Raw genomic sequence first — 24,052 nt, 5'->3', positions numbered from 1 at the left:
GAGCCGGTGGTTGGAATTGTATATGCAGAAATTTAACTAGGATCATGAAATGCAAAATGTTAATAGCAGTCCACACGTGAATGGGGAGCGCTCCAAATGCTTATGCTTTTGCTACTAGGATTAATAACGGGACGTAAGGGGTTCTACTGCGAGAAGACGACCTCAGCTGTTCCTCCCCGCAGGAAAGACATCTCACCGTTTTGGGTGCTGCATGCGCATGCATTTACCAAACTTGCATGCGATGTACTAGTTCCTGGGGAACGAATAGAATCGTTGTACGTGCCAGTCTTTACGTATAGATATAAGTAAGCGGAGACGGCTTAATCCTGCCACGTAGATTGCTTTCCATAAGACGCACCTGAGAGTCTCATGGGCCGGTGGCCCAACATGCAGTTTGTCCTGCTGCATGGCTTACTTTCAGAGACTCGCAAGTTTATCGTAGTGCTGGGTTGTCGCGAAAGTGAAAAGTAGGGCCTGTCCGGGATTTGAACCCGGGACCTCCTGCACCCAAAGCAGGAATCATACCCCTAGACCAACAGGCCGCACAAGTAACCAAGTCTGCACCCCTCCACCTACTGAGATCTTACCGCACTTGCTGGTTGCAGCATCCTAGCTGGACCATATTCTCAAAGAGGTTTCTTAATCTGACACCTGCAACATGCGCTGTGCTGAACACCAGTGTATGTGAATGCTGAAAGAGCTGCTTGAGTTGTGTGACAGTATTTCGACCGTGTGAAGTGCAAATGTTATCGTGACACGAACAATCCGCCCACTACGTAGCGTTCTGTGTCAGCACGCAGTTTTCGACAGTATTCTGTGTCCATAGCTGTTTTCATAGCTAGGCTGCTTCCAGCACGAAGCATCCGCCATACGAAAGTGGCTGTTTCGCGATTTTGATTACCTGATCCTTCGACATCACTTCATGTACGAATACTGGCAAGAATTCCCGCTACATTCGAAGGTGCTCCTTCCACTTCCAGCCTACTTGGTTGCTTCATTAGCCACGCAAACACTTCCTGAGGACCATACGTGTAATAACATCGCATCTTATCGGCTTAATTACATGATACCACTGAATTTAAGAGCGCTACAGGCATCCGGTTCCATGGTGTAATGGTTAGCACTCTGGACTTTGAATCCAGCGATCCGAGTTCGAGTCTCGGTGGAACCTGACGCTGTGTTTTGCGATCGTTTCTAGAAATGTGTACGAGCCGGTGGTTGGAATTGTATATGCAGAAATTTAACTAGGATCATGAAATGCAAAATGTTAATAGCAGTCCACACGTGAATGGGGAGCGCTCCAAATGCTTATGCTTTTGCTACTAGGATTAATAACGGGACGTAAGGGGTTCTACTGCGAGAAGACGACCTCAGCTGTTCCTCCCCGCAGGAAAGACATCTCACCGTTTTGGGTGCTGCATGCGCATGCATTTACCAAACTTGCATGCGATGTACTAGTTCCTGGGGAACGAATAGAATCGTTGTACGTGCCAGTCTTTACGTATAGATATAAGTAAGCGGAGACGGCTTAATCCTGCCACGTAGATTGCTTTCCATAAGACGCACCTGAGAGTCTCATGGGCCGGTGGCCCGACATGCAGTTTGTCCTGCTGCATGGCTTACTTTCAGAGACTCGCAAGTTTATCGTAGTGCTGGGTTGTCGCGAAAGTGAAAAGTAGGGCCTGTCCGGGATTTGAACCCGGGACCTCCTGCACCCAAAGCAGGAATCATACCCCTAGACCAACAGGCCGCACAAGTAAGCAAGTCTGCACCCCTCCACCTACTGAGATCTTAGCGCACTTGCTGGTTGCAGCATCCTAGCTGGACCATATTCTCAAAGAGGTTTCTTAATCTGACACCTGCAACATGCGCTGTGCTGAACACCAGTGTATGTGAATGCTGAAAGAGCTGCTTGAGTTGTGTGACAGTATTTCGACCGTGTGAAGTGCAAATGTTATCGTGACACGAACAATCCGCCCACTACGTAGCGTTCTGTGTCAGCACGCAGTTTTCGACAGTACTCTGTGTCCATAGCTGTTTTCATAGCTAGGCTGCTTCCAGCACGAAGCATCCGCCATACGAAAGTGGCTGTTTCGCGATTTTGATAACCTGATCCTTCGACATCACTTCATGTACGAATACTGGCAAGAATTCCCGCTACATTCGAAGGCGCTCCTTCCACTTCCAGCCTACTTGGTTGCTTCATTAGCCACGCAAACACTTCCTGAGGACCATACGTGTAATAACATCGCATCTTATCGGCTTAATTACATGATACCACTGAATTTATGAGCGCTACAGGCTTCCGGTTCCATGGTGTAATTGTTAGCACTCTGGACTTTGAATCCAGCGATCCGAGTTCGAGTCTCGGGGGAACCTGACGCTGTGTTTTGCGATCGTTTCTAGAAATGTGTACGAGCCGGTGGTTGGAATTGTATATGCAGAAATTTAACTAGGATCATGAAATGCAAAGTGTTAATAGCAGTCCACACGTGAGTGGGGAGCGCTCCAAATGCTTATGCTTTTGCTACTAGGATTAATAACGGGACGTAAGGGGTTCTACTGCGAGAAGACGACCTCAGCTGTTCCTCCCCGCAGGAAAGACATCTCACCGTTTTGGGTGCTGCATGCGCATGCATTTACCAAACTTGCATGCGATGTACTAGTTCCTGGGGAACGAATAGAATCGTTGTACGTGCCAGTCTTTACGTATAGATATAAGTAAGCGGAGACGGCTTAATCCTGCCACGTAGATTGCTTTCCATAAGACGTACCTGAGAGTCTCATGGGCCGGTGGCCCGACATGCAGTTTGTCCTGCTGCATGGCTTACTTTCAGAGACTCGCAATTTTATCGTAGTGCTGGGTTGTCGCGAAAGTGAAAAGTAGGGCCTGTCCGGGATTTGAACCCGGGACCTCCTGCACCCAAAGCAGGAATCATACCCCTAGACCAACAGGCCGCACAAGTAAGCAAGTCTGCACCCCTCCACCTACTGAGATCTTACCGCACTTGCTGGTTGCAGCATCCTAGCTGGACCATATTCTCAAAGAGGTTTCTTAATCTGACACCTGCAACATGCGCTGTGCTGAACACCAGTGTATGTGAATGCTGAAAGAGCTGCTTGAGTTGTGTGACAGTATTTCGACCGTGTGAAGTGCAAATGTTATCGTGACGCGAACAATCCGCCCACTACGTAGCGTTCTGTGTCAGCACGCAGTTTTCGACAGTACTCTGTGTCCATAGCTGTTTTCATAGCTAGGCTGCTTCCAGCACGAAGCATCCGCCATACGAAAGTGGCTGTTTCGCGATTTTGATTACCTGATCCTTCGACATCACTTCATGTACGAATACTGGCAAGAATTCCCGCTACATTCGAAGGCGCTCCTTCCACTTCCAGCCTACTTGGTTGCTTCATTAGCCACGCAAACACTTCCTGAGGACCATACGTGTAATAACATCGCATCTTATCGGCTTAATTACATGATACCACTGAATTTAAGAGCGCTACAGGCATCCGGTTCCATGGTGTAATGGTTAGCACTCTGGACTTTGAATCCAGCGATCCGAGTTCGAGTCTCGGTGGAACCTGACGCTGTGTTTTGCGATCGTTTCTAGAAATGTGTACGAGCCGGTGGTTGGAATTGTATATGCAGAAATTTAACTAGGATCATGAAATGCAAAATGTTAATAGCAGTCCACACGTGAATGGGGAGCGCTCCAAATGCTTATGCTTTTGCTACTAGGATTAATAACGGGACGTAAGGGGTTCTACTGCGAGAAGACGACCTCAGCTGTTCCTCCCCGCAGGAAAGACATCTCACCGTTTTGGGTGCTGCATGCGCATGCATTTACCAAACTTGCATGCGATGTACTAGTTCCTGGGGAACGAATAGAATCGTTGTACGTGCCAGTCTTTACGTATAGATATAAGTAAGCGGAGACGGCTTAATCCTGCCACGTAGATTGCTTTCCATAAGACGCACCTGAGAGTCTCATGGGCCGGTGGCCCGACATGCAGTTTGTCCTGCTGCATGGCTTACTTTCAGAGACTCGCAAGTTTATCGTAGTGCTGGGTTGTCGCGAAAGTGAAAAGTAGGGCCTGTCCGGGATTTGAACCCGGGACCTCCTGCACCCAAAGCAGGAATCATACCCCTAGACCAACAGGCCGCACGAGTAAGCAAGTCTGCACCCCTCCACCTACTGAGATCTTACCGCACTTGCTGGTTGCAGCATCCTAGCTGGACCATATTCTCAAAGAGGTTTCTTAATCTGACACCTGCAACATGCGCTGTGCTGAACACCAGTGTATGTGAATGCTGAAAGAGCTGCTTGAGTTGTGTGACAGTATTTCGACCGTGTGAAGTGCAAATGTTATCGTGACACGAACAATCCGCCCACTACGTAGCGTTCTGTGTCAGCACGCAGTTTTCGACAGTATTCTGTGTCCATAGCTGTTTTCATAGCTAGGTTGCTTCCAGCACGAAGCATCCGCCATACGAAAGTGGCTGTTTCGCGATTTTGATTACCTGATCCTTCGACATCACTTCATGTACGAATACTGGCAAGAATTCCCGCTACATTCGAAGGTGCTCCTTCCACTTCCAGCCTACTTGGTTGCTTCATTAGCCACGCAAACACTTCCTGAGGACCATACGTGTAATAACATCGCATCTTATCGGCTTAATTACATGATACCACTGAATTTAAGAGCGCTACAGGCATCCGGTTCCATGGTGTAATGGTTAGCACTCTGGACTTTGAATCCAGCGATCCGAGTTCGAGTCTCGGTGGAACCTGACGCTGTGTTTTGCGATCGTTTCTAGAAATGTGTACGAGCCGGTGGTTGGAATTGTATATGCAGAAATTTAACTAGGATCATGAAATGCAAAATGTTAATGGCAGTCCACACGTGAATGGGGAGCGCTCCAAATGCTTATGCTTTTGCTACTAGGATTAATAACGGGACGTAAGGGGTTCTACTGCGAGAAGACGACCTCAGCTGTTCCTCCCCGCAGGAAAGACATCTCACCGTTTTGGGTGCTGCATGCGCATGCATTTACCAAACTTGCATGCGATGTACTAGTTCCTGGGGAACGAATAGAATCGTTGTACGTGCCAGTCTTTACGTATAGATATAAGTAAGCGGAGACGGCTTAATCCTGCCACGTAGATTGCTTTCCATAAGACGCACCTGAGAGTCTCATGGGCCGGTGGCCCGACATGCAGTTTGTCCTGCTGCATGGCTTACTTTCAGAGACTCGCAAGTTTATCGTAGTGCTGGGTTGTCGCGAAAGTGAAAAGTAGGGCCTGTCCGGGATTTGAACCCGGGACCTCCTGCACCCAAAGCAGGAATCATACCCCTAGACCAACAGGCCGCACAAGTAAGCAAGTCTGCACCCCTCCACCTACTGAGATCTTACCGCACTTGCTGGTTGCAGCATCCTAGCTGGACCATATTCTCAAAGAGGTTTCTTAATCTGACACCTGCAACATGCGCTGTGCTGAACACCAGTGTATGTGAATGCTGAAAGAGCTGCTTGAGTTGTGTGACAGTATTTCGACCGTGTGAAGTGCAAATGTTATCGTGACACGAACAATCCGCCCACTACGTAGCGTTCTGTGTCAGCACGCAGTTTTCGACAGTACTCTGTGTCCATAGCTGTTTTCATAGCTAGGCTGCTTCCAGCACGAAGCATCCGCCATACGAAAGTGGCTGTTTCGCGATTTTGATTACCTGATCCTTCGACATCACTTCATGTACGAATACTGGCAAGAATTCCCGCTACATTCGAAGGCGCTCCTTCCACTTCCAGCCTACTTGGTTGCTTCATTAGCCACGCAAACACTTCCTGAGGACCATACGTGTAATAACATCGCATCTTATCGGCTTAATTACATGATACCACTGAATTTATGAGCGCTACAGGCTTCCGGTTCCATGGTGTAATTGTTAGCACTCTGGACTTTGAATCCAGCGATCCGAGTTCGAGTCTCGGGGGAACCTGACGCTGTGTTTTGCGATCGTTTCTAGAAATGTGTACGAGCCGGTGGTTGGAATTGTATATGCAGAAATTTAACTAGGATCATGAAATGCAAAGTGTTAATAGCAGTCCACACGTGAGTGGGGAGCGCTCCAAATGCTTATGCTTTTGCTACTAGGATTAATAACGAGACGTAAGGGGTTCAATTGCGAGAAGACGACCTCAGCTGTTCCTCCCCGCAGGAAAGACATCTCACCGTTTTGGGTGCTGCATGCGCATGCATTTACCAAACTTGCATGCGATGTACTAGTTCCTGGGGAACGAATAGAATCGTTGTACGTGCCAGTCTTTACGTATAGATATAAGTAAGCGGAGACGGCTTAATCCTGCCACGTAGATTGCTTTCCATAAGACGCACCTGAGAGTCTCATGGGCCGGTGGCCCGACATGCAGTTTGTCCTGCTGCATGGCTTACTTTCAGAGACTCGCAAGTTTATCGTAGTGCTGGGTTGTCGCAAAAGTGAAAAGTAGGGCCTGTCCGCGATTTGAACCTGGGACCTCCTGCACCCAAAGCAGGAATCATACCCCTAGACCAACAGGCCGCACAAGTAAGCAAGTCTGCACCCCTCCACCTACTGAGATCTTACCGCACTTGCTAGTTGCAGCATCCTAGCTGGACCATATTCTCAAAGAGGTTTCTTAATCTGACACCTGCAACATGCGCTGTGCTGAACACCAGTGTATGTGAATGCTGAAAGAGCTGCTTGAGTTGTGTGACAGTATTACGACCGTGTGAAGTGCAAATGTTATCGTGACACGAACAATCCGCCCACTACGTAGCGTTCTGTGTCAGCACGCAGTTTTCGACAGTACTCTGTGTCCATAGCTGTTTTCATAGCTAGGCTGCTTCCAGCACGAAGCATCCGCCATACGAAAGTGGCTGTTTCGCGATTTTGATTACCTGATCCTTCGACATCACTTCATGTACGAATACTGGCAAGAATTCCCGCTACATTCGAAGGCGCTCCTTCCACTTCCAGCCTACTTGGTTGCTTCATTAGCCACGCAAACACTTCCTGAGGACCATACGTGTAATAACATCGCATCTTATCGGCTTAATTACATGATACCACTGAATTTATGAGCGCTACAGGCTTCCGGTTCCATGGTGTAATGGTTAGCACTCTGGACTTTGAATCCAGCGATCCGAGTTCGAGTCTCGGGGGAACCTGACGCTGTGTTTTGCGATCGTTTCTAGAAATGTGTACGAGCCGGTGGTTGGAATTGTATATGCAGAAATTTAACTAGGATCATGAAATGCAAAGTGTTAATAGCAGTCCACACGTGAGTGGGGAGCGCTCCAAATGCTTATGCTTTTGCTACTAGGATTAATAACGAGACGTAAGGGGTTCAACTGCGAGAAGACGACCTCAGCTGTTCCTCCCCGCAGGAAAGACATCTCACCGTTTTGGGTGCTGCATGCGCATGCATTTACCAAACTTGCATGCGATGTACTAGTTCCTGGGGAACGAATAGAATCGTTGTACGTGCCAGTCTTTACGTATAGATATAAGTAAGCGGAGACGGCTTAATCCTGCCACGTAGATTGCTTTCCATAAGACGCACCTGAGAGTCTCATGGGCCGGTGGCCCGACATGCAGTTTGTCCTGCTGCATGGCTTACTTTCAGAGACTCGCAAGTTTATCGTAGTGCTGGGTTGTCGCGAAAGTGAAAAGTAGGGCCTGTCCGGGATTTGAACCCGGGACCTCCTGCACCCAAAGCAGGAATCATACCCCTAGACCAACAGGCCGCACAAGTAAGCAAGTCTGCACCCCTCCACCTACTGAGATCTTGCCGCACTTGCTAGTTGCAGCATCCCAGCTGGACCATATTCTCAAAGAGGTTTCTTAATCTGACACCTACAACATGCGCTGTGCTGAACACCAGTGTATGTGAATGCTGAAAGAGCTGCTTGAGTTGTGTGACAGTATTTCGACCGTGTGAAGTGCAAATGTTATCGTGACACGAACAATCCGCCCACTACGTAGCGTTCTGTGTGAGCACGCAGTTTTCGACAGTACTCTGTGTCCATAGCTGTTTTCATAGCTAGGCTGCTTCCAGCACGAAGCATCTGCCATACGAAAGTGGCTGTTTCGCGATTTTGATTACCTGATCCTTCGACATCACTTCATGTACGAATACTGGCAAGAATTCCCGCTACATTCGAAGGTGCTCCTTCCACTTCCAGCCTACTTGGTTGCTTCATTAGCCACGCAAACACTTCCTGAGGACCATACGTGTAACAACATCGCATCTTATCGGCTTAATTACATGACATCACTGAATTTAAGAGCGCTACAGGCATCCGATTCCATGGTGTAATGGTTAGCACTCTGGACTTTGAATCCAGCGATCCGAGTTCGAGTCTCGATGGAACCTGACGCTGTGTTTTGCGATCGTTTCTAGAAATGTGTACGAGCCGGTGGTTGGAATTGTATATGCAGAAATTTAACTAGGATCATGAAATGCAAATTGTTAATAGCAGTCCACACGTGAGTGGGGAGCGCTCCAAATGCTTATGCTTTTGCTACTAGGATTAACAACGAGACGTAAGGGGTTCAACTGCGAGAAGACGACCTCAGCTGTTCCTCCCCGCAGGAAAGACATCTCACCGTTTTGGGTGCTGCATGCGCATGCATTTACCAAACTTGCATGCGATGTACTAGTTCCTGGGGAACGAATAGAATCGTTGTACGTGCCAGTCTTTACGTATAGATATAAGTAAGCGGAGACGGCTTAATCCTGCCACGTAGATTGCTTTCCATAAGACGCACCTGAGAGTCTCATGGGCCGGTGGCCCGACATGCAGTTTGTCCTGCTGCATGGCTTACTTTCAGAGACTCGCAAGTTTATCGTAGTGCTGGGTTGTCGCGAAAGTGAAAAGTAGGGCCTGTCCGGGATTTGAACCCGGGACCTCCTGCACCCAAAGCAGGAATCATACCCCTAGACCAACAAGCCGCACAAGTAAGCAAGTCTGCACCCCTCCACCTACTGAGATCTTGCCGCACTTGCTAGTTGCAGCATCCTAGCTGGACCATATTCTCAAAGAGATTTCTTAATCTGACACCTACAACATGCGCTGTGCTGAACACCAGTGTATGTGAATGCTGAAAGAGCTGCTTGAGTTGTGTGACAGTATTTCGACCGTGTGAAGTGCAAATGTTATCGTGACACGAACAATCCGCCCACTACGTAGCGTTCTGTGTCAGCACGCAGTTTTCGACAGTACTCTGTGTCCATAGCTGTTTTCATAGCTAGGCTGCTTCCAGCACGAAGCATCCGCCATACGAAAGTGGCTGTTTCGCGATTTTGATTACCTGATCCTTCGACATCACTTCATGTACGAATACTGGCAAGCATTCCAGCTACATTCGAAGGTGCTCCTTCCACTTCCAGCCTACTTGGTTGCTTCATTAGCCACGCAAACACTTCCTGAGGACCATACGTGTAATAACATCGCATCTTATCGGCTTAATTACATGATACCACTGAATTTAAGAGCGCTCCAGGCATCCGGTTCCATGGTGTAATGGTTAGCACTCTGGACTTTGAATCCAGCGATCCGAGTTCGAGTCTCGGTGGAACCTGACGCTGCGTTTTGCGATCGTTTCTAGAAATGTGTACGAGCCGGTGTTTGGAATTGTATATGCAGAAATTTAACTAGGATCGTGAAATGCAAAGTGTTAATAGCAGTCCACACGTGAGTGGGGAGCGCTCCAAAAGCTTATGCTTTTGCTACTAGGATTAATAACGAGACGTAAGGGGTTCAACTGCGAGAAGACGACCTCAGCTGTTCCTCCCCGCAGGAAAGACATCTCACCGTTTTGGGTGCTGCATGCGCATGCATTTACCAAACTTGCATGCGATGTACTAGTTCCTGGGGAACGAATAGAATCGTTGTACGTGCCAGTCTTTACGTATAGATATAAGTAAGCGGAGACGGCTTAATCCTGCCACGTAGATTGCTTTCCATAAGACGCACCTGAGAGTCTCATGGGCCGGTGGCCAGACATGCAGTTTGTCCTGCTGCATGGCTCACTTTCAGAGACTCGCAAGTTTATCGTAGTGCTGGGTTGTCGCGAAAGTGAAAAGTAGGGCCTGTCCGGGATTTGAACCCGGGACCTCCTGCACCCAAAGCAGGAATCATACCCCTAGACCAACAGGCCGCACAAGTAAGCAAGTCTGCACCCCTCCACCTACTGAGATCTTGCCGCACTTGCTAGTTGCAGCATCCCAGCTGGACCATATTCTCAAAGAGGTTTCTTAATCTGACACCTACAACATGCGCTGTGCTGAACACCAGTGTATGTGAATGCTGAAAGAGCTGCTTGAGTTGTGTGACAGTATTTCGACCGTGTGAAGTGCAAATGTTATCGTGACACGAACAATCCGCCCACTACGTAGCGTTCTGTGTCAGCACGCAGTTTTCGACAGTACTCTGTGTCCATAGCTGTTTTCATAGCTAGGCTGCTTCCAGCACGAAGCATCCGCCATACGAAAGTGGCTGTTTCGCGATTTTGATTACCTGATCCTTCGACATCACTTCATGTTCGAATACTGGCAAGAATTCCCGCTACATTCGAAGGTGCTCCTTCCACTGCCAGCCTACTTGGTTGCTTCATTAGCCACGCAAACACTTCCTGAGGACCATACGTGTAATAACATCGCATCTTATCGGCTTAATTACATGATACCAATGAATTTAAGAGCGCTACAGGCATCCGATTCCATGGTGTAATGGTTAGCACTCTGGACTTTGAATCCAGCGATCCGAGTTCGAGTCTCGGTGGAACCTGACACTGCGTTTTGCGATCGTTTCTAGAAATGTGTACGAGCCGGTGGTTGGAATTGTATATGCAGAAATTTAACTAGGATCATGAAATGCAAAGTGTTAATAGCAGTCCACACGTGAGTGGGGAGCGCTCCAAATGCTTATGCTTTTGCTACTATGATTAATAACGAGACGTAAGGGGTTCAACTGCGAGAAGACGACCTCAGCTGTTCCTCCCCGCAGGAAAGACATCTCACCGTTTTGGGTGCTGCATGCGCATGCATTTACCAAACTTGCATGCGATGTACTAGTTCCTGGGGAACGAATAGAATCGTTGTACGTGCCAGTCTTTACGTATAGATATAAGTAAGCGGAGACGGCTTAATCCTGCCACGTAGATTGCTTTCCATAAGACGCACCTGAGAGTCTCATGGGCCGGTGGCCCGACATGCAGTTTGTCCTGCTGCATGGCTTACTTTCAGAGACTCGCAAGTTTATCGTAGTGCAGGGTTGTCGCGAAAGTGAAAAGTAGGGCCTGTCCGGGATTTGAACCCGGGACCTCCTGCACCCAAAGCAGGAATCATACCCCTAGACCAACAGGCCGCACAAGTAAGCAAGTCTGCACCCCTCCACCTACTGAGATCTTGCCGCACTTGCTAGTTGCAGCATCCTAGCTGGACCATATTCTCAAAGAGGTTTCTTAATCTGACACCTACAACATGCGCTGTGCTGAACACCAGTGTATGTGAATGCTGAAAGAGCTGCTTGAGTTGTGTGACAGTATTTCGACCGTGTGAAGTGCAAATGTTATCGTGACACGAACAATCCGCCCACTACGTAGCGTTCTGTGTGAGCACGCAGTTTTCGACAGTACTCTGTGTCCATAGCTGTTTTCATAGCTAGGCTGCTTCCAGCACGAAGCATCCGCCATACGAAAGTGGGGGTTTCGCGATTTTGATTACCTGATCCTTCGACATCACTTCATGTACGAATACTGGCAAGAATTCCCGCTACATTCGAAGGTGCTCCTTCCACTTCCAGCCTACTTGGTTGCTTCATTAGCCACGCAAACACTTCCTGAGGACCATACGTGTAACAACATCGCATCTTATCGGCTTAATTACATGACATCACTGAATTTAAGAGCGCTACAGGCATCCGATTCCATGGTGTAATGGTTAGCACTCTGGACTTTGAATCCAGCGATCCGAGTTCGAGTCTCGGTGGAACCTGACGCTGTGTTTTGCGATCGTTTCTAGAAATGTGTACGAGCCGGTGGTTGGAATTGTATATGCAGAAATTTAACTAGGATCATGAAATGCAAAGTGTTAATAGCAGTCCACACGTGAGTGGGGAGCGCTCCAAAAGCTTATGCTTTTGCTACTAGGATTAATAACGAGACGTAAGGGGTTCAACTGCGAGAAGACGACCTCAGCTGTTCCTCCCCGCAGGAAAGACATCTCACCGTTTTGGGTGCTGCATGCGCATGCATTTACCAAACTTGCATGCGATGTACTAGTTCCTGGGGAACGAATAGAATCGTTGTACGTGCCAGTCTTTACGTATAGATATAAGTAAGCGGAGACGGCTTAATCCTGCCACGTAGATTGCTTTCCATAAGACGCACCTGAGAGTCTCATGGGCCGGTGGCCCGACATGCAGTTTGTCCTGCTGCATGGCTTACTTTCAGAGACTCGCAAGTTTATCGTAGTGCTGGGTTGTCGCGAAAGTGAAAAGTAGGGCCTTTCCGGGATTTGAACCCGGGACCTCCTGCACCCAAAGCAGGAATCATAACCCTAGACCAACAGGCCGCACAAGTAAGCAAGTCTGCACCCCTCCACCTACTGAGATCTTGCCGCACTTGCTAGTTGCAGCATCCTAGCTGGACCATATTCTCAAAGAGGTTTCTTAATCTGACACCTACAACATGCGCTGTGCTGAACACCAGTGTATGTGAATGCTGAAAGAGCTGCTTGAGTTGTGTGACAGTATTTCGACCGTGTGAAGTGCAAATGTTATCGTGACACGAACAATCCGCCCACTACGTAGCGTTCTGTGTCAGCACGCAGTTTTCGACAGTACTCTGTGTCCATAGCTGTTTTCATAGCTAGGCTGCTTCCAGCACGAAGCATCCGCCATACGAAAGTGGCTGTTTCGCGATTTTGATTACCTGATCCTTCGACATCACTTCATGTACGAATACTGGCAAGAATTCCAGCTACATTCGAAGGTGCTCCTTCCACTTCCAGCCTACTTGGTTGCTTCATTAGCCACGCAAACACTTCCTGAGGAGCATACGTGTAATAACATCGCATCTTATCGGCTTAATTACATGATACCACTGAATTTAAGAGCGCTCCAGGCATCCGGTTCCATGGTGTAATGGTTAGCACTCTGGACTTTGAATCCAGCGATCCGAGTTCGAGTCTCGGTGGAACCTGACGCTGCGTTTTGCGATCGTTTCTAGAAATGGGTACGAGCCGGTGTTTGGAATTGTATATGCAGAAATTTAACTAGGATCGTGAAATGCAAAGTGTTAATAGCAGTCCACACGTGAGTGGGGAGCGCTCCAAAAGCTTATGCTTTTGCTACTAGGATTAATAACGAGACGTAAGGGGTTCAACTGCGAGAAGACGACCTCAGCTGTTCCTCCCTGCAGGAAAGACATCTCACCGTTTTGGGTGCTGCATGCGCATGCATTTACCAAACTTGCATGCGATGTACTAGTTCCTGGGGAACGAATAGAATCGTTGTACGTGCCAGTCTTTACGTATAGATATAAGTAAGCGGAGACGGCTTAATCCTGCCACGTAGATTGCTTTCCATAAGACGCACCTGAGAGTCTCATGGGCCGGTGGCCAGACATGCAGTTTGTCCTGCTGCATGGCTCACTTTCAGAGACTCGCAAGTTTATCGTAGTGCTGGGTTGTCGCGAAAGTGAAAAGTAGGGCCTGTCCGGGATTTGAACCCGGGACCTCCTGCACCCAATGCAGGAATCATACCCCTAGACCAACAGGCCGCACAAGTAAGCAAGTCTGCACCCCTCCACCTACTGAGATCTTGCCGCACTTGCTAGTTGCAGCATCCTAGCTGGACCATATTCTCAAAGAGGTTTCTTAATCTGACACCTACAACATGCGCTGTGCTGAACACCAGTGTATGTGAATGCTGAAAGAGCTGCTTGAGTTGTGTGACAGTATTTCGACCGTGTGAAGTGCAAATGTTATCGTGACACGAACAATCCGCCCACTACGTAGCGTTCTGTGTCAGCACGCAGTTTTCGACAGTACTCTGTGTCCATAGCTGTTTTCATAGCTAGGCTGCTTCCAGCACGAAGCATCCGCAATACGAAAGTGGCTGTTTCGCGATTTTGATTACCTGATCCTTCGACATCACTTCATGTACGAATACTGGCAAGAATTCCAGCTACATTCGAAGGTGCTCCTTCCACTTCCAGCCTACTTGGTTGCTTCATTAGCCACGCAAACACTTCCTGAGGACCATACGTGTAATAACATCGCATCTTATCGGCTTAATTACATGATACCACTGAATTTAAGAGCGCTACAGGCATCCGGTTCCATGGTGTAATGGTTAGCACTCTGGACTTTGAATCCAGCGATCCGAGTTCGAGTCTCGGTGGAACCTGACGCTGTGTTTCGCGATCGTTTCTAGAAATGTGTACGAGCCGGTGGTTGGAATTGTATATGCAGAAATTTAACTAGGATCATGAAATGCAAAGTGTTAATAGCAGTCCACACGCGAGTGGGGAGCGCTCCAAATGCTTATGCTTTTGCTACTAGGATTAATAACGAGACGTAAGGGGTTCAACTGCGAGAAGACGACCTCAGCTGTTCCTCCCCGCAGGAAAGACATCTCACCGTTTTGGGTGCTGCATGCGCATGCATTTACCAAACTTGCATGCGATGTACTAGTTCCTGGGGAACGAATAGAATCGTTGTACGTGCCAATCTTTACGTATAGATATAAGTAAGCGGAGACGGCTTAATCCTGCCACGTAGATTGCTTTCCATAAGACGCACCTGAGAGTCTCATGGGCCGGTGGCCCGACATGCAGTTTGTCCTGCTGCATGGCTTACTTTCAGAGACTCGCAAGTTTATCGTAGTGCTGGGTTGTCGCGAAAGTGAAAAGTAGGGCCTGTCCGGGATTTGAACCCGGGACCTCCTGCACCCAAAGCAGAAATCATACCCCTAGACAAACAGGCCGCACAATTAAGCAAGTCTGCACCCCTCCACCTACTGAGATCTTGCCGCACTTGCTAGTTGCAGCATCCTAGCTGGACCATATTCTCAAAGAGGTTTCTTAATCTGACACCTACAACATGCGCTGTGCTGAACACCAGTGTATGTGAATGCTGAAAGAGCTGCTTGAGTTGTGTGACAGTATTTCGACCGTGTGAAGTGCAAATGTTATCGTGACACGAACAATCCGCCCACTACGTAGCGTTCTGTGTCAGCACGCAGTTTTCGACAGTACTCTGTGTCCATAGCTGTTTTCATAGCTAGGCTGCTTCCAGCACGAAGCATCCGCCATACGAAAGTGGCTGTTTCGCGATTTTGATTACCTGATCCTTCGACATCACTTCATGTACGAATACTGGCAAGAATTCCCGCTACATTCGAAGGTGCTCCTTCCACTTCCAGCCTACTTGGTTGCTTCATTAGCAACGCAAACACTTCCTGAGGACCATACGTGTAATAACATCGCATCTTATCGGCTTAATTACATGATACCACTGAATTTAAGAGCGCTACAGGCATCCGGTTCCATGGTGTAATAGTTAGCACTCTGGACTTTGAATCCAGCGATCCGAGTTCGAGTCTCGGTGGAACCTGACGCTGTGTTTTGCGATCGTTTCTAGAAATGTGTACGAGCCGGTGGTTGGAATTGTATATGCAGAAATTTAACTAGGATCATGAAATGCAAAGTGTTAATAGCAGTCCACACGTGAGTGGGTAGCGCTCCAAATGCTTATGCTTTTGCTACTAGGATTAATAACGAGACGTAAGGGGTTCAACTGCGAGAAGACGACCTCAGCTGTTCCTCCCCGCAGGAAAGACATCTCACCGTTTTGGGTGCTGCATGCGCATGCATTTACCAAACTTGCATGCGATGTACTAGTTCCTGGGGAACGAATAGAATCGTTGTACGTGCCAGTCTTTACGTATAGATATAAGTAAGCGGAGACGGCTTAATCCTGCCACGTAGATTGCTTTCCATAAGACGCACCTGAGAGTCTCATGGGCCGGTGGCCCGACATGCAGTTTGTCCTGCTGCATGGCTTACTTTCAGAGACTCGCAAGTTTATCGTAGTGCTGGGTTGTCGCGAAAGTGAAAAGTAGGGCCTGTCCGGGATTTGAACCCGGGACCTCCTGCACCAAAAGCAGGAACCATACCCCTAGACCAACAGGCCGCACAAGTAAGCAAGTCTGCACCCCTCCACCTACTGAGATCTTGCCGCACTTGCTAGTTGCAGCATCCTAGCTGGACCATATTCTCAAAGAGGTTTCTTAATCTGACACCTACAACATGCGCTGTGCTGAACACCAGTATATGTGAATGCTGAAAGAGCTGCTTGAGTTGTGTGACAGTATTTCGACCGTGTGAAGTGCAAATGTTATCGTGACACGAACAATCCGCCCACTACGTAGCGTTCTGTGTCAGCACGCAGTTTTCGACAGTACTCTGTGTCCATAGCTGTTTTCATAGCTAGGCTGCTTCCAGCACGAAGCATCCGCCATACGAAAGTGGCTGTTTCGCGATTTTGATTACCTGATATTTTGACATCACTTCATGTACGAATACTGGCAAGAATTCTCGCTACATTCGAAGGTGCTCCTTCCACTTCCAGCCTACTTGGTTGCTTCATTAGCCACGCAAACACTTCCTGAGGACCATACGTGTAATAACATCGCAGCTTATCGGCTTAATTACATGATACCACTGAATTTAAGAGCGCTACAGGCATGCGGTTCCATGGTGTAATGGGTAGCACTCTGGACTTTTAATCCAGCGATCCGAGTTCGAGTCTCGGTGGAACCTGACGCTGTGTTTTGCGATCGTTTGTAGAAATGTGTACGAGCCGGTGGTTGGAATTGTATATGCAGAAATTTAACTAGGATCATGAAATGCAAAATGTTAATAGCAGTCCACACGTAAATGGGGAGCGCTCCAAATGCTTATGCTTTTGCTACTAGGATTAATAACGGGACGTAAGGGGTTCAACTGCGAGAAGACGACCTCAGCTGTTCCTCCCCGCAGGAAAGACATCTCACCGTTTTGGGTGCTGCATGCGCATGCATTTACCAAACTTGCATGCGATGTACTAGTTCCTGGGGAACGAATAGAATCGTTGTACGTGCCAGTCTTTACGTATAGATATAAGTAAGCGGAGACGGCTTAATCCTGCCACGTAGATTGCTTTCCATAAGACGCACCTGAGAGTCTCATGGGCCGGTGGCCCGACATGCAGTTTGTCCTGCTGCATGGCTTACTTTCAGAGACTCGCAAGTTTATCGTAGTGCTGGGTTGTCGCGAAAGTGAAAAGTAGGGCCTGTCCGGGATTTGAATCCGGGACCTCCTGCACCCAAAGCAGGAATCATACCCCTAGACCAACAGGCCGCACAAGTAAGCAAGTCTGCACCCCTCCACCTACTGAGATCTTGCCGCACTTGCTAGTTGCAGCATCCTAGCTGGACCATATTCTCAAAGAGGTTTCTTAATCTGACACCTACTACATGCGCTGTGCTGAACACCAGTGTATGTGAATGCTGAAAGAGCTGCTTGAGTTGTGTGACAGTATTTCGACCGTGTGAAGTGCAAATGTTATCGTGACACGAACAATCCGCCCACTACGTAGCGTTCTGTGTCAGCACGCAGTTTTCGACAGTACTCTGTGTCCATAGCTGTTTTCATAGCTAGGCTGCTTCCAGCACGAAGCATCCGCCATACGAAAGTGGCTGTTTCGCGATTTTGATTACCTGATCCTTCGACATCACTTCATGTACGAATACTGGCAAGAATTCCCGCTACATTCGAAGGCGCTCCTTCCACTTCCAGCCTACTTGGTTGCTTCATTAGCCACGCAAACACTTCCTGAGGACCATACGTGTAATAACATCGCATCTTATCGGCTTAATTACATGATACCACTGAATTTAAGAGCGATACAGGCATCCGGTTACATGGTGTAATAGTTAGCACTCTGGACTTTGAATCCAGCGATCCGAGTTCGAGGCTCGGTGGAACCTGACGCTGTGTTTTGCGATCGTTTCTAGAAATGTGTACGAGCCGGTGGTTGGAATTGTATATGCAGAAATTTAACTAGGATCATGAAATGCAAAGTGTTAATAGCAGTCCACACGTGAGTGGGGAGCGCTCCAAATGCTTATGCTTTTGCTACTAGGGTTAATAACGAGACGTAAGGGGTTCAACTGCGAGAAGACGACCTCAGCTGTTCCTCCCCGCAGGAAAGACATCTCACCGTTTTGGGTGCTGCATGCGCATGCATTTACCAAACTTGCATGCGATGTACTAGTTCCTGGGGAACGAATAGAATCGTTGTACGTGCCAGTCTTTACGTATAGATATAAGTAAGCGGAGACGGCTTAATCCTGCCACGTAGATTGCTTTCCATAAGACGCACCTGAGAGTCTCATGGGCCGGTGGCCCGACATGCAGTTTGTCCTGCTGCATGGCTTACTTTCAGAGACTCGCAAGTTTATCGTAGTGCTGGGTTGTCGCGAAAGTGAAAAGTAGGGCCTGTCCGGGATTTGAAACCGGGACCTCCTGCACCCAAAGCAGGAATCATACCCCTAGACCAACAGGCCGCACAAGTAAGCAAGTCTGCACCCCTCCACCTACTGAGATCTTGCCGCACTTGCTAGTTGCAGCATCCTAGCTGGACCATATTCTCAAAGAGGTTTCTTAATCTGACACCTACAACATGCGCTGTGCTGAACACCAGTATATGTGAATGCTGAAAGAGCTGCTTGAGTTGTGTGACAGTATTTCGACCGTGTGAAGTGCAAATGTTATCGTGACACGAACAATCCGCCCACTACGTAGCGTTCTGTGTCAGCACGCAGTTTTCGACAGTACTCTGTGTCCATAGCTGTTTTCATAGCTAGGCTGCTTCCAGCACGAAGCATCCGCCATACGAAAGTGGCTGTTTCGCGATTTTGATTACCTGATATTTTGACATCACTTCATGTACGAATACTGGCAAGAATTCTCGCTACATTCGAAGGTGCTCCTTCCACTTCCAGCCTACTTGGTTGCTTCATTAGCCACGCAAACACTTCCTGAGGACCATACCTGTAATAACATCGCAGCTTATCGGCTTAATTACATGATACCACTGAATTTAAGAGCGCTACAGGCATGCGGTTCCATGGTGTAATGGGTAGCACTCTGGACTTTGAATCCAGCGATCCGAGTTCGAGTCTCGGTGGAACCTGACGCTGTGTTTTGCGATCGTTTGTAGAAATGTGTACGAGCCGGTGGTTGGAATTGTATATGCAGAAATTTAACTAGGATCATGAAATGCAAAATGTTAATAGCAGTCCACACGTAAATGGGGAGCGCTCCAAATGCTTATGCTTTTGCTACTAGGATTAATAACGGGACGAAAGGGGTTCAACTGCGAGAAGACGACCTCAGCTGTTCCTCCCCGCAGGAAAGACATCTCACCGTTTTGGGTGCTGCATGCGCATGCATTTACCAAACTTGCATGCGATGTACTAGTTCCTGGGGAACGAATAGAATCGTTGTACGTGCCAGTCTTTACGTATAGATATAAGTAAGCGGAGACGGCTTAATCCTGCCACGTAGATTGCTTTCCATAAGACGCACCTGAGAGTCTCATGGGCCGGTGGCCCGACATGCAGTTTGTCCTGCTGCATGGCTTACTTTCAGAGACTCGCAAGTTTATCGTAGTGCTGGGTTGTCGCGAAAGTGAAAAGTAGGGCCTGTCCGGGATTTGAATCCGGGACCTCCTGCACCCAAAGCAGGAATCATACCCCTAGACCAACAGGCCGCACAAGTAAGCAAGTCTGCACCCCTCCACCTACTGAGATCTTGCCGCACTTGCTAGTTGCAGCATCCTAGCTGGACCATATTCTCAAAGAGGTTTCTTAATCTGACACCTACAACATGCGCTGTGCTGAACACCAGTGTATGTGAATGCTGAAAGAGCTGCTTGAGTTGTGCGACAGTATTTCGACCGTGTGAAGTGCAAATGTTATCGTGACACGAACAATCCGCCCACTACGTAGCGTTCTGTGTCAGCACGCAGTTTTCGACAGTACCCTGTGTCCATAGCTGTTTTCATAGCTAGGCTGCTTCCAGCACGAAGCATCCGCCATACGAAAGTGGCTGTTTCGCGATTTTGATTACCTGATCCTTCGACATCACTTCATGTACGAATACTGGCAAGAATTCCCGCTACATTCGAAGGCGCTCCTTCCACTTCCAGCCTACTTGGTTGCTTCATTAGCCACGCAAACACTTCCTGAGGACCATACGTGTAATAACATCGCATCTTATCGGCTTAATTACATGATACCACTGAATTTAAGAGCGATACAGGCATCCGGTTACATGGTGTAATGGTTAGCACTCTGGACTTTGAATCCAGCGATCCGAGTTCGAGGCTCGGTGGAACCTGACGCTGTGTTTTGCGATCGTTTCTAGAAATGTGTACGAGCCGGTGGTTGGAATTGTATATGCAGAAATTTAACTAGGATCATGAAATGCAAAGTGTTAATAGCAGTCCACACGTGAGTGGGGAGCGCTCCAAATGCTTATGCTTTTGCTACTAGGGTTAATAACGAGACGTAAGGGGTTCAACTGCGAGAAGACGACCTCAGCTGTTCCTCCCCGCAGGAAAGACATCTCACCGTTTTGGGTGCTGCATGCGCATGCATTTACCAAACTTGCATGCGATGTACTAGTTCCTGGGGAACGAATAGAATCGTTGTACGTGCCAGTCTTTACGTATAGATATAAGTAAGCGGAGACGGCTTAATCCTGCCACGTAGATTGCTTTCCATAAGACGCACCTGAGAGTCTCATGGGCCGGTGGCCCGACATGCAGTTTGTCCTGCTGCATGGCTTACTTTCAGAGACTCGCAAGTTTATCGTAGTGCTGGGTTGTCGCGAAAGTGAAAAGTAGGGCCTGTCCGGGATTTGAACCCGGGACCTCCTGCACCCAAAGCAGGAATCATACCCCTAGACCAACAGGCCGCACAAGTAAGCAAGTCTGCACCCCTCCACCTACTGAGATCTTGCCGCACTTACTAGTTGCAGCATCCTAGCTGGACCATATTCTCAAAGAGGTTTCTTAATCTGACACCTACAACATGCGCTGTGCTGAACACCAGTGTATGTGAATGCTGAAAGAGCTGCTTGAGTTGTGTGACAGTATTTCGACCGTGTGAAGTGCAAATGTTATCGTGACACGAACAATCCGCCCACTACGTAGCGTTCTGTGTCAGCACGCAGTTTTCGACAGTACTCTGTGTCCATAGCTGTTTTCATAGCTAGGCTGCTTCCAGCACGAAGCATCCGCCATACGAAAGTGGCTGTTTCGCGATTTTGATTACCTGATCCTTCGACATCACTTCATGTACGAATACTGGCAAGAATTCTCGCTACATTCGAAGGTGCTCCTTCCACTCCCAGCCTACTTGGTTGCTTCATTAGCCACGCAAACACTTCCTGAGGACCATACGTGTAATAACATCGCAGCTTATCGGCTTAATTACATGATACCACTGAATTTAAGAGCGCCACAGGCATCCGGTTCCATGGTGTAACGGTTAGCACTCTGGACTTTGAATCCAGCGATCCGAGTTCGAGTCTCGGTGGAACCTGACGCTGTGTTTTGCGATCGTTTGTAGAAATGTGTACGAGCCGGTGGTTGGAATTGTATATGCAGAAATTTAACTAGGATCATGAAATGCAAAATGTTAATAGCAGTCCACACGTAAATGGGGAGCGCTCCAAATGCTTATGCTTTTGCTACTAGGATTAATAACGGGACGAAAGGGGTTCAACTGCGAGAAGACGACCTCAGCTGTTCCTCCCCGCAGGAAAGACATCTCACCGTTTTGGGTGCTGCATGCGCATGCATTTACCAAACTTGCATGCGATGTACTAGTTCCTGGGGAACGAATAGAATCGTTGTACGTGCCAGTCTTTACGTATAGATATAAGTAAGCGGAGACGGCTTAATCCTGCCACGTAGATTGCTTTCCATAAGACGCACCTGAGAGTCTCATGGGCCGGTGGCCCGACATGCAGTTTGTCCTGCTGCATGGCTTACTTTCAGAGACTCGCAAGTTTATCGTAGTGCTGGGTTGTCGCGAAAGTGAAAAGTAGGGCCTGTCCGGGATTTGAATCCGGGACCTCCTGCACCCAAAGCAGGAATCATACCCCTAGACCAACAGGCCGCACAAGTAAGCAAGTCTGCACCCCTCCACCTACTGAGATCTTGCCGCACTTGCTAGTTGCAGCATCCTAGCTGGACCATATTCTCAAAGAGGTTTCTTAATCTGACACCTACAACATGCGCTGTGCTGAACACCAGTGTATGTGAATGCTGAAAGAGCTGCTTGAGTTGTGTGACAGTATTTCGACCGTGTGAAGTGCAAATGTTATCGTGACACGAACAATCCGCCCACTACGTAGCGTTCTGTGTCAGCACGCAGTTTTCGACAGTACCCTGTGTCCATAGCTGTTTTCATAGCTAGGCTGCTTCCAGCACGAAGCATCCGCCATACGAAAGTGGCTGTTTCGCGATTTTGATTACCTGATCCTTCGACATCACTTCATGTACGAATACTGGCAAGAATTCCCGCTACATTCGAAGGCGCTCCTTCCACTTCCAGCCTACTTGGTTGCTTCATTAGCCACGCAAACACTTCCTGAGGACCATACGTGTAATAACATCGCATCTTATCGGCTTAATTACATGATACCACTGAATTTAAGAGCGATACAGGCATCCGGTTACATGGTGTAATAGTTAGCACTCTGGACATTGAATCCAGCGATCCGAGTTCGAGGCTCGGTGGAACCTGACGCTGTGTTCTGCGATCGTTTCTAGAAATGTGTACGAGCCGGTGGTTGGAATTGTATATGCAGAAATTTAACTAGGATCATGAAATGCAAAGTGTTAATAGCAGTCCACACGTGAGTGGGGAGCGCTCCAAATGCTTATGCTTTTGCTACTAGGGTTAATAACGAGACGTAAGGGGTTCAACTGCGAGAAGACGACCTCAGCTGTTCCTCCCCGCAGGAAAGACATCTCACCGTTTTGGGTGCTGCATGCGCATGCATTTACCAAACTTGCATGCGATGTACTAGTTCCTGGGGAACGAATAGAATCGTTGTACGTGCCAGTCTTTACGTATAGATATAAGTAAGCGGAGACGGCTTAATCCTGCCACGTAGATTGCTTTCCATAAGACGCACCTGAGAGTCTCATGGGCCGGTGGCCCGACATGCAGTTTGTCCTGCTGCATGGCTTACTTTCAGAGACTCGCAAGTTTATCGTAGTGCTGGGTTGTCGCGAAAGTGAAAAGTAGGGCCTGTCCGGGATTTGAACCCGGGACCTCCTGCACCCAAAGCAGGAATCATACCCCTAGACCAACAGGCCGCACAAGTAAGCAAGTCTGCACCCCTCCACCTACTGAGATCTTGCCGCACTTGCTAGTTGCAGCATCCTAGCTGGACCATATTCTCAAAGAGGTTTCTTAATCTGACACCTACAACATGCGCTGTGCTGAACACCAGTGTATGTGAATGCTGAAAGAGCTGCTTGAGTTGTGTGACAGTATTTCGACCGTGTGAAGTGCAAATGTTATCGTGACACGAACAATCCGCCCACTACGTAGCGTTCTGTGTCAGCACGCAGTTTTCGACAGTACTCTGTGTCCATAGCTGTTTTCATAGCTAGGCTGCTTCCAGCACGAAGCATCCGCCATACGAAAGTGGCTGTTTCGCGATTTTGATTACCTGATCCTTCGACATCACTTCATGTACGAATACTGGCAAGAATTCTCGCTACATTCGAAGGTGCTCCTTCCACTCCCAGCCTACTTGGTTGCTTCATTAGCCACGCAAACACTTCCTGAGGACCATACGTGTAATAACATCGCAGCTTATCGGCTTAATTACATGATACCACTGAATTTAAGAGCGCCACAGGCATCCG

General features: G+C 48.3%; 36 non-coding genes across 36 annotated transcripts in view; 18 read left to right on the top strand and 18 right to left on the bottom strand.

The window, feature by feature from the left end:
• Positions 1-470: 470 nt before the first annotated feature.
• Trnap-ugg lies at positions 471-542 on the bottom strand. The gene has a single exon. It is a non-coding gene; the product is annotated as a tRNA-Pro (tRNA).
• Positions 543-1,099: 557 nt separating this feature from the next.
• Positions 1,100-1,171, top strand: Trnaq-uug. The gene has a single exon. It is a non-coding gene; the product is annotated as a tRNA-Gln (tRNA).
• Positions 1,172-1,678: 507 nt separating this feature from the next.
• Positions 1,679-1,750, bottom strand: Trnap-ugg. The gene has a single exon. It is a non-coding gene; the product is annotated as a tRNA-Pro (tRNA).
• A 557-nt stretch (positions 1,751-2,307) lies between these two features.
• Trnaq-uug lies at positions 2,308-2,379 on the top strand. The gene has a single exon. It is a non-coding gene; the product is annotated as a tRNA-Gln (tRNA).
• A 507-nt stretch (positions 2,380-2,886) lies between these two features.
• Positions 2,887-2,958, bottom strand: Trnap-ugg. The gene has a single exon. It is a non-coding gene; the product is annotated as a tRNA-Pro (tRNA).
• A 557-nt stretch (positions 2,959-3,515) lies between these two features.
• Trnaq-uug lies at positions 3,516-3,587 on the top strand. Its single transcript has one exon. It is a non-coding gene; the product is annotated as a tRNA-Gln (tRNA).
• Positions 3,588-4,094: 507 nt separating this feature from the next.
• Positions 4,095-4,166, bottom strand: Trnap-ugg. Its single transcript has one exon. It is a non-coding gene; the product is annotated as a tRNA-Pro (tRNA).
• Positions 4,167-4,723: 557 nt separating this feature from the next.
• Positions 4,724-4,795, top strand: Trnaq-uug. The gene has a single exon. It is a non-coding gene; the product is annotated as a tRNA-Gln (tRNA).
• Positions 4,796-5,302: 507 nt separating this feature from the next.
• Positions 5,303-5,374, bottom strand: Trnap-ugg. The gene has a single exon. It is a non-coding gene; the product is annotated as a tRNA-Pro (tRNA).
• A 557-nt stretch (positions 5,375-5,931) lies between these two features.
• On the top strand, positions 5,932-6,003 carry Trnaq-uug. Its single transcript has one exon. It is a non-coding gene; the product is annotated as a tRNA-Gln (tRNA).
• Positions 6,004-7,139: 1,136 nt separating this feature from the next.
• Positions 7,140-7,211, top strand: Trnaq-uug. The gene has a single exon. It is a non-coding gene; the product is annotated as a tRNA-Gln (tRNA).
• Positions 7,212-7,718: 507 nt separating this feature from the next.
• Trnap-ugg lies at positions 7,719-7,790 on the bottom strand. Its single transcript has one exon. It is a non-coding gene; the product is annotated as a tRNA-Pro (tRNA).
• A 557-nt stretch (positions 7,791-8,347) lies between these two features.
• On the top strand, positions 8,348-8,419 carry Trnaq-uug. The gene has a single exon. It is a non-coding gene; the product is annotated as a tRNA-Gln (tRNA).
• A 507-nt stretch (positions 8,420-8,926) lies between these two features.
• Positions 8,927-8,998, bottom strand: Trnap-ugg. The gene has a single exon. It is a non-coding gene; the product is annotated as a tRNA-Pro (tRNA).
• A 557-nt stretch (positions 8,999-9,555) lies between these two features.
• Positions 9,556-9,627, top strand: Trnaq-uug. The gene has a single exon. It is a non-coding gene; the product is annotated as a tRNA-Gln (tRNA).
• A 507-nt stretch (positions 9,628-10,134) lies between these two features.
• Trnap-ugg lies at positions 10,135-10,206 on the bottom strand. The gene has a single exon. It is a non-coding gene; the product is annotated as a tRNA-Pro (tRNA).
• A 557-nt stretch (positions 10,207-10,763) lies between these two features.
• Trnaq-uug lies at positions 10,764-10,835 on the top strand. The gene has a single exon. It is a non-coding gene; the product is annotated as a tRNA-Gln (tRNA).
• A 507-nt stretch (positions 10,836-11,342) lies between these two features.
• Positions 11,343-11,414, bottom strand: Trnap-ugg. The gene has a single exon. It is a non-coding gene; the product is annotated as a tRNA-Pro (tRNA).
• A 557-nt stretch (positions 11,415-11,971) lies between these two features.
• Trnaq-uug lies at positions 11,972-12,043 on the top strand. Its single transcript has one exon. It is a non-coding gene; the product is annotated as a tRNA-Gln (tRNA).
• Positions 12,044-13,179: 1,136 nt separating this feature from the next.
• Trnaq-uug lies at positions 13,180-13,251 on the top strand. The gene has a single exon. It is a non-coding gene; the product is annotated as a tRNA-Gln (tRNA).
• A 507-nt stretch (positions 13,252-13,758) lies between these two features.
• On the bottom strand, positions 13,759-13,830 carry Trnap-ugg. The gene has a single exon. It is a non-coding gene; the product is annotated as a tRNA-Pro (tRNA).
• A 557-nt stretch (positions 13,831-14,387) lies between these two features.
• On the top strand, positions 14,388-14,459 carry Trnaq-uug. The gene has a single exon. It is a non-coding gene; the product is annotated as a tRNA-Gln (tRNA).
• Positions 14,460-14,966: 507 nt separating this feature from the next.
• Positions 14,967-15,038, bottom strand: Trnap-ugg. The gene has a single exon. It is a non-coding gene; the product is annotated as a tRNA-Pro (tRNA).
• A 557-nt stretch (positions 15,039-15,595) lies between these two features.
• On the top strand, positions 15,596-15,667 carry Trnaq-uug. The gene has a single exon. It is a non-coding gene; the product is annotated as a tRNA-Gln (tRNA).
• Positions 15,668-16,174: 507 nt separating this feature from the next.
• Positions 16,175-16,246, bottom strand: Trnaq-uug. Its single transcript has one exon. It is a non-coding gene; the product is annotated as a tRNA-Gln (tRNA).
• Positions 16,247-16,803: 557 nt separating this feature from the next.
• Positions 16,804-16,875, top strand: Trnak-uuu. The gene has a single exon. It is a non-coding gene; the product is annotated as a tRNA-Lys (tRNA).
• A 507-nt stretch (positions 16,876-17,382) lies between these two features.
• Positions 17,383-17,454, bottom strand: Trnap-ugg. The gene has a single exon. It is a non-coding gene; the product is annotated as a tRNA-Pro (tRNA).
• Positions 17,455-18,590: 1,136 nt separating this feature from the next.
• Positions 18,591-18,662, bottom strand: Trnap-ugg. Its single transcript has one exon. It is a non-coding gene; the product is annotated as a tRNA-Pro (tRNA).
• A 557-nt stretch (positions 18,663-19,219) lies between these two features.
• Trnaq-uug lies at positions 19,220-19,291 on the top strand. The gene has a single exon. It is a non-coding gene; the product is annotated as a tRNA-Gln (tRNA).
• Positions 19,292-19,798: 507 nt separating this feature from the next.
• Trnap-ugg lies at positions 19,799-19,870 on the bottom strand. Its single transcript has one exon. It is a non-coding gene; the product is annotated as a tRNA-Pro (tRNA).
• A 557-nt stretch (positions 19,871-20,427) lies between these two features.
• Trnaq-uug lies at positions 20,428-20,499 on the top strand. Its single transcript has one exon. It is a non-coding gene; the product is annotated as a tRNA-Gln (tRNA).
• A 507-nt stretch (positions 20,500-21,006) lies between these two features.
• On the bottom strand, positions 21,007-21,078 carry Trnap-ugg. Its single transcript has one exon. It is a non-coding gene; the product is annotated as a tRNA-Pro (tRNA).
• Positions 21,079-21,635: 557 nt separating this feature from the next.
• On the top strand, positions 21,636-21,707 carry Trnaq-uug. Its single transcript has one exon. It is a non-coding gene; the product is annotated as a tRNA-Gln (tRNA).
• Positions 21,708-22,214: 507 nt separating this feature from the next.
• Positions 22,215-22,286, bottom strand: Trnap-ugg. Its single transcript has one exon. It is a non-coding gene; the product is annotated as a tRNA-Pro (tRNA).
• A 1,136-nt stretch (positions 22,287-23,422) lies between these two features.
• On the bottom strand, positions 23,423-23,494 carry Trnap-ugg. The gene has a single exon. It is a non-coding gene; the product is annotated as a tRNA-Pro (tRNA).
• A 557-nt stretch (positions 23,495-24,051) lies between these two features.
• Position 24,052, top strand: part of Trnaq-uug — a 72-nt gene continuing 71 nt past the window's right edge. Inside the window, exon 1 of the tRNA in view lies at position 24,052. This exon is cut by the window's right edge and continues 71 nt beyond it. This is a non-coding gene — a tRNA (tRNA-Gln).

The sequence above is a fragment of the Schistocerca americana genome, chromosome 2 (assembly GCF_021461395.2).
Source record: "Schistocerca americana isolate TAMUIC-IGC-003095 chromosome 2, iqSchAmer2.1, whole genome shotgun sequence".
In the NCBI taxonomy this organism is placed as follows: Eukaryota; Metazoa; Arthropoda; class Insecta; order Orthoptera; family Acrididae; genus Schistocerca; species Schistocerca americana.
Note: the sequence above shows the minus strand (reverse complement) of the source record. Positions and strands in the feature narration are given on the sequence as shown.